Raw genomic sequence first — 6,725 nt, forward strand, 5'->3', positions numbered from 1 at the left:
TGTGTGCAAAGCATTGGACTAAGCACTTGAGAGTGTATTATGGAGTTAGTAGATGTGACGACTGCCTTCGGGAAGCTTATGATAATGGAATGGTTTACTTGGAAAATGTTTTAGCGAGAGTGACTTTTAAAGCGGAAGGACATGGATTCCTACTCATAAAAAGCAGAAAGTTTTTAAGTTGAGGTAATTTAGAATGTTTCCTCTCCCCGGAACATCTGAACAGCCTGAGGCAAAAGCAGCCTGTAGCGTTACAGAATGCCCTTTGCGGGATCGGTTGAGACAACTACTCGTTTGGAAACTCTAAAACATTGTGAATTGAAACTCTCAAGGAGAAAGCTGTGCTAATTAGAGGAAACGGGTTGTCAAATGGAGCAGGGAAAACTTGGGCAGCAGTTTTGACAAGTAGAAAGATGACGATAACACTTTAGAAAACAGCTCGGAATACAAAATAGAGAGATTTCTATAACATTAACTTCAATCAATCGGTCAATCGGTCAAATTTATCGAGCACTTACTGTGTGCAGAACACCGTACAAAGCACTTAAGAGTACACTATAACAGAGTTGGTAGACGAGTTCCCTGTCCGCAGCGAGCTAAGCTCAGGTATTTTGCGTGGTATAATACTGACACTTGCCTGTTATCATTAGCTAATTGAGAGAAACTTAATCTATCATTTTTTCATGTTACTGTTCTCTCTTCTCTATAATTGGGAGACCCCCTGAGCCACAGTGCACCACAGAGAAGGGGTGAGACAAGTAGAAGTAGGGGAGTGAGTTCCCGCTGGCATCAGAACCGAAGGATTCGGATTTAGGGCATGTCACATAGGTGGATAAACTCAGCAGGAATCCTTAAAATCGCTGGCTAATGTGGACCAAGCCATTATGATACAGCGTCAGCTCTGTGATGTGGTCATTTTGCCCAGCAAAGGGTTTTGCAATTCAAATTCTTGAGTGCACTTTGTTGTTCTTGTTCATTCATTCATTCAGTAGTATTTATTGAGTGCTTACTATGTGCAGAGCACTCTACTAAGCGCCTGGAGTGTATAATTCAGCAACAGATAGAGACAATCCCTGCCCAATAATGGGCTCACAGTCTAAGTGCTTACTACGTGCCAAGCGCTGTAATAATAATAATAATAATAATAATATGGTTGGTATTTGTTAAGCGCTTACTATGTGCAGAGCACTGTTTTAAGCACTGGAGTAGATACAGGGTCATCAGGTCGTCCCACGTGAGGCTCACAATCTTAATCCCCATTTTACAGATGAGGTCACTGAGCCCCAGAGATGTGAAGTGACTTGCCCACAGTCACACAGCTGACAAGCGGCAAAACAGGGATTCGAACCCGTGACTTCTGACTCCCAAGCCCGGGGTCTTTCCACTGAGCCACGCTGCTTTTCTGTACAAAGCCCTGGGGTAGATACAAGGTAATTAGGTTGGAAACAGTCCCCGTCCCTCACACGGTTCATAGTCTAAGAAGGAGGGAGTGGGATTTATTCTTCTTTTTCCAGATGAGGGAAATGAGGCACAGAGAAGTGAAGTGAGGAGCTCAAGGTCACACAGCAAGCAGGCGGCAGAGACGGGATTGGCACCCAGATCACAGTGTGTTGCTCTTCTACCCGCCTAACCTGCTTGTCGGCTGCGTGAACACAGATTGCGGCGAAGAGAGCTCATCGTGAGCTCACTGAGGCAGCATCGTGGCTACCAACTCTATAACGCCGTCCTCCCCGAAGTGTTTAGTACAGGGGTCTGCACACAGAGTAAGTGCTCAATGAAATATGATTGATTGATTAAGAGAGAGGGAGTGGTTCTGTGCCCGCCACTTTCAGCACTATTTTCAACTACTTTTAGCAGGTTCTTGATCCCCAAAGTCTTTGTGATTGGACTGAGGCTCATCTTCACCATCATAATTACCAATAAGTTGGTATTTTGTTAAGCGCTCACTAGGTGCCGAGCACCGTTCTAAGCGCTGGGGTAGATACAGGGGAATCAGGTTGTCCCACGTGGGGCTCACAGTCTTAATCCCCGTTTTACAGATGAGGTAACTGAGGCCCAGAGAAGTGAAGTGACTTGCCCACAGTCACACAGTTGACAAGTGGCAGAGCTGGGATTCGAACTCATGACCTCTGACTCCAAAGCCCGTGCTCTTTCCACTGAACCACACTGCTTAGCACTAACGTAAAAATGCGAGACTCCAAATGAACAACTTTAGAAATGAAACACGACAGAATATGCGTGGTGACATTCACAAAGGCTAATAAGATGGTGAACAGTCTCCAGAAAGGTACCAAAAGCGAGACAAAAAAGAGTAGTTATGCCACTGTGTAAAACTCCTCATACTGTGTGCGGTTGTCGGCTCTTACCAGGAATATAATACAGTGGTGAGAATAAAAAGAAGGTAGCCCAGGATGATCAAGTGGATTTCAGCAACTTCTGAAGAAGGACAAATAGAAAAGATGAGGAAATCCAGCACAGAAGACAAAAATGAAGAGGGTAAATGATTGAAGTTCAATCCCAGCTCTGCCACTTGTCAGCTCTGTGATCTTGGGCAATAATAATAATAATAATGTTGGTATTTGTTAAGCGCTTACTAGGTGCAGAGCACTGTTCCAAGCGCTGGGTAGATAGAGGGTAAACAGGTTGTCCCACGTGAGGCTCACAGTCTTAATCCCCATTTTCCAGATGAGGGAACTGAGGCCCAGAGAAGTGAAGTGACTTGCCCACAGTCACACAGCTGCCAAGTGGCAGAGCTGGGAGTCGAACCCATGACCGCTGGCTCCCAAGCCCGGGCTCTTTCCACTGAGCCACGCCGGGCTAGCCGTTCAACTTGTCTGGGCCTGTTACCTCACTCTAAAATGGGGATTAAGAGTGGGAGTCCTGTATGGGACTTTCTGTCACTGTAGACAACCCCACTATCCTTCCTAACTCACAAACCTGTGACCTCGGCACTGTCCTCGGCTCATCTCTGGGAAGCTGGGAAGCAGCGTGGCTCAGTGGAAAGAGCCCGGGCTTGGGAGTCAGAGGTCGTGAGTTCGACTCCCGGCTCCGCCCCTTGTCAGCTGTGTGACTGTGGGCCAGTCACTTCACTTCTCTGTGCCTCAGTTACCTCATCTGGAAAGTGGGAATAAACTGTGAGCCTCACGTGGGACAATCTGATGACCCTGTTTCTACCCCAGCTCTTAGAACAGTGCTTTGCACCCAGTAAACGCTTAACAAATACCAACATTATTACTAAGTGCTTACTGTGTGCAGAGCGCTGTACTCAGCACTTGGGAAAGTACAATATAGCAATAAAGAGAGACAATCCTTGACCGCAAGGAGGTCACGGTCTAGAGGGGCCGGAGAGACAGACATCAGTAAAAATGAGCAGACGTCAACCTAAGTAAATGACTTCTTGAATACAAAAATGTCTCCGTGTGGCCGTCTAGAACCTGGATGTGCTTGTGTATACATGGATATACAGCACGGTACTTATGTACACTGAGAAGCAGCATGGCGTAGTGAATAGAGCACGAGCCTGGGAGTCAGAAGGTCATGAGTTCTAATTCCCACTCTGCCACTTGGGGATGAATGGGGATGAAGACTGTGAGCCCCAGCGTGGCTCAGTGGAAAGATCCCAGGCTTGAAAGTCAGAGGTCATGGGTTCGAATCCCAGCTCCGCCACTCGTCAGCTGTGTGACTGTGGGCCAGTCACTTAACTTCTCTGGGCCTCAGTTCCCTCATCTGTAAAATGGGGATGAAGACTGTGAGGCTCACGTGGGACAACTTGCTCTGTATCTACCCCACCGCTTAGAGCAGTGCTCGGCACATAGTAAGCGCTTGTAAGCCCGTCAAAGGGCAGGGACTGTCTCTATCTGTTACCGATTTGTCCATTCCAAGCGCTTAGTACAGTGTTTTGCACCTAGTAAGTGCTCAATAGATACTATTAAAAAAAAACAACCTGATGACCTTGTATCTTCCCCAGCGCTTAGAACGGTGCTTGGCACATAGTAAGCACTTAACAAATATCAACATTATTATCATTATTATTATTATTTTGTAAGTGCTCCATATATAGGATTGAATGAATGAAGGAAAGGGTTGGGTGGGCGCCCCCCGGCTCCCCCGGCTCCGGCCCCACTTACTTGTCCAGGACGAAGTAGAGGTCGAAGACTCCGTGGCAGGAGCGCTGCTGCTGCTGCTCCTCATCCCCGCCCTGGCCCTCCTCCTCCTCCTTCTTCTTCTTCTCCTCCTGGTCCTTGTGGTCGTCCCGGTCCCGATGCCGCTGGCCCCGAGGCAAGTCCTGCCGGGGCCGGTCCTGCAGAGCGCCCTCCGAGGCCCGCGACCCCGGCCACGACCCCGGGCCCGGCCAGCAGCAGCGTGGCATTAATGATAATGATAATAATAATGTTGGTATTTGTTAAGCGCTTACTATGTGCAGAGCACTGTTCTAAGCGCTGGGGGAGATCGAGGGTCATCAGGTTGTCCTACGTGAGGCTCACAGTCTTCATCCCCATTTTACAGATGAGGTAACTGAGGCACAGAGAAGTTAAGTGACTTGCCCACAGTCACACAGCTGACAAGTGGCAGAGCAGGGATTCATTCAGTAGTATTTATTGAGCGCTTACTATGTGCAGAGCAGTGCACTAAGCGCTTGGAACGTACAATTCGGCAACAGATAGAGACAATCTCTGCCCAATGACTCACAGTCTTGTCAGCTGTGTGACCTTGGTCAAGTCACTTCACTTCTCCGGGCTTCAGTTCCCTCATCTGTAAAATGGGGATGGAGACTGTGAGCCCCACGTGGGACAGGGACCGTGTCCAACCTGAGTTGCTTGTAGCCACCCCAGCGCTTAGTACAGTGCCTGGCACATAGTAAGCGTTTAACAAATACCACAGTAATAATAATGTAGCATAGCACTTATATATATATATATTTATCTACAATTCTATTTCTTTATACTGATGCCTGATTACTTATATTGATGCCCGCTGCCTCTAGACCGTGAGCTCCCTGTGGTCAAGGATTGTCTCTCTTTATTTGCTGTATTGTACATTCCAAACACTTAGTACAGTGCTCTGCACATAGTAAGCGCTTAACAAATACCATCTTTATTAATTCTAAGCCACACTGCTTCTCATGAATGAATAAAACTGTGATGGGGAGCGGCCTGCACCCTCGCCTTTTTTAGCGATCCATGCTCAGGACTCTAGAACAGTGGCTCGGGCCCTTAGAGCAGTGCTTTACACATAGTAAGTGCTTACGATGTTTTGCACATAGTAAGCGCTTAATCTCTCATAATATCCCGACTGGATTATTGCATCAGCCTCGTCTCAGATCTCCCTTCCTCCTGTCTCTCCCCACTCCAGTCTATTCTTCATTCCACTGCCCGGCTCATCGTCCGACAGAAAGGCTCTGGGCATGTCACTCCCTTCCTCAAAAACCTCCAGTGGTTGCCCATCGACCTCCGCACGAAACAAAAACTTCTCACTCTAGGCTTCGAGGCTCTCCATCACCTCGTCCCTTCCTACCTCTCCTCCCTTCTCTCTTTCTACCACCCACCCCGCACGCTCCGCTCCTCCGCCGCCCACCTCCTCACCGTCCCTCGCTCTCGCCCATCCCGCCGTCGACCCCCGGGCCATGTCCTCCCGCTGTCCCGGAACGCCCTCCCTCCTCACCTCCGCCAAACTAACTCTCTTCCCCTCTTCAAAACCCTACTGAGAGCTCACCTCCTCCAGGAGGCCTTCCCAGACTGAGCTACCTGCCTTTTCCCTCTGCTCCTCCTCCCCATCTCCCCTCCTCCCTCCCTCTGCTCTACCCCCTTCCCCTCCCCACAGGCCTTGGGCCTATTTGTAGATATTATTTATTACTCTATTTTATTAGTGATGCGTAGATTTCTATGATTCTATTTATCTATTTTGAAGCTATTAATGCCTGTCTACTTGTTTTCTTTGGCCCGTCTCCCCCCTTCTAAACTGTGCGCCCGTCGTTGGGTACGGATTGTCTCTATCTGTGGCCCAATTGTCCATTCCAAGCGCTTAGTCCAGTGCTCTGCACATAGTAAGCGCTCAATAAATACTAATGAATGAATTGAATGAACAAATAAATGCACTGCCGTCATTATTATTATTATTAATGAATAAATACGATGCAATGAATGCCTGGCTGAATGCAGTGCCGTCGTTATCATTATTACTCTTATTAACGAATAAATACGATGGAATGAATGCCCAGCTGAATGCAATGCCGTCGTTATTATTATTATTATTATTAACGAATAAATACGAAGCAATGAATGCCTCGCTGAATGCAGTGCCGTCGTTATTATTATTAATGAATGCAGTGTCTTCGTTATTATTATTATTCTTGTAAATGAATAAATACGATGGAATGAATGCCTGGCTGAATGCAGTGCCGTCTTTATTATTATTAATGAGTGCAGTGTCTTCGTTATTATTATTATTCTTGTAAATGAATAAATACGACGGAATGAATGCCTGGCTGAATGCAGTGCCGTCTTTATTATTATTAATGAGTGCAGTGTCTTCGTTATTATTATTATTCTTGTAAATGAATAAATACGACGGAATGAATGCCTGGCTGAATGCAGTGCCGTCTTTATTATTATTAATGAGTGCAGTGTCTTCGTTAGCATTATTATTCTTGTAAATGAATAAATACGACGGAATGAATGCCTGGCTGAATGCAGTGCCGTCTTTATTATTATTAATGAATGCAGTGTCTT

Source organism: Ornithorhynchus anatinus, chromosome 2 (genome assembly GCF_004115215.2).
Source record: "Ornithorhynchus anatinus isolate Pmale09 chromosome 2, mOrnAna1.pri.v4, whole genome shotgun sequence".
NCBI lineage: Eukaryota > Metazoa > Chordata > Mammalia > Monotremata > Ornithorhynchidae > Ornithorhynchus > Ornithorhynchus anatinus.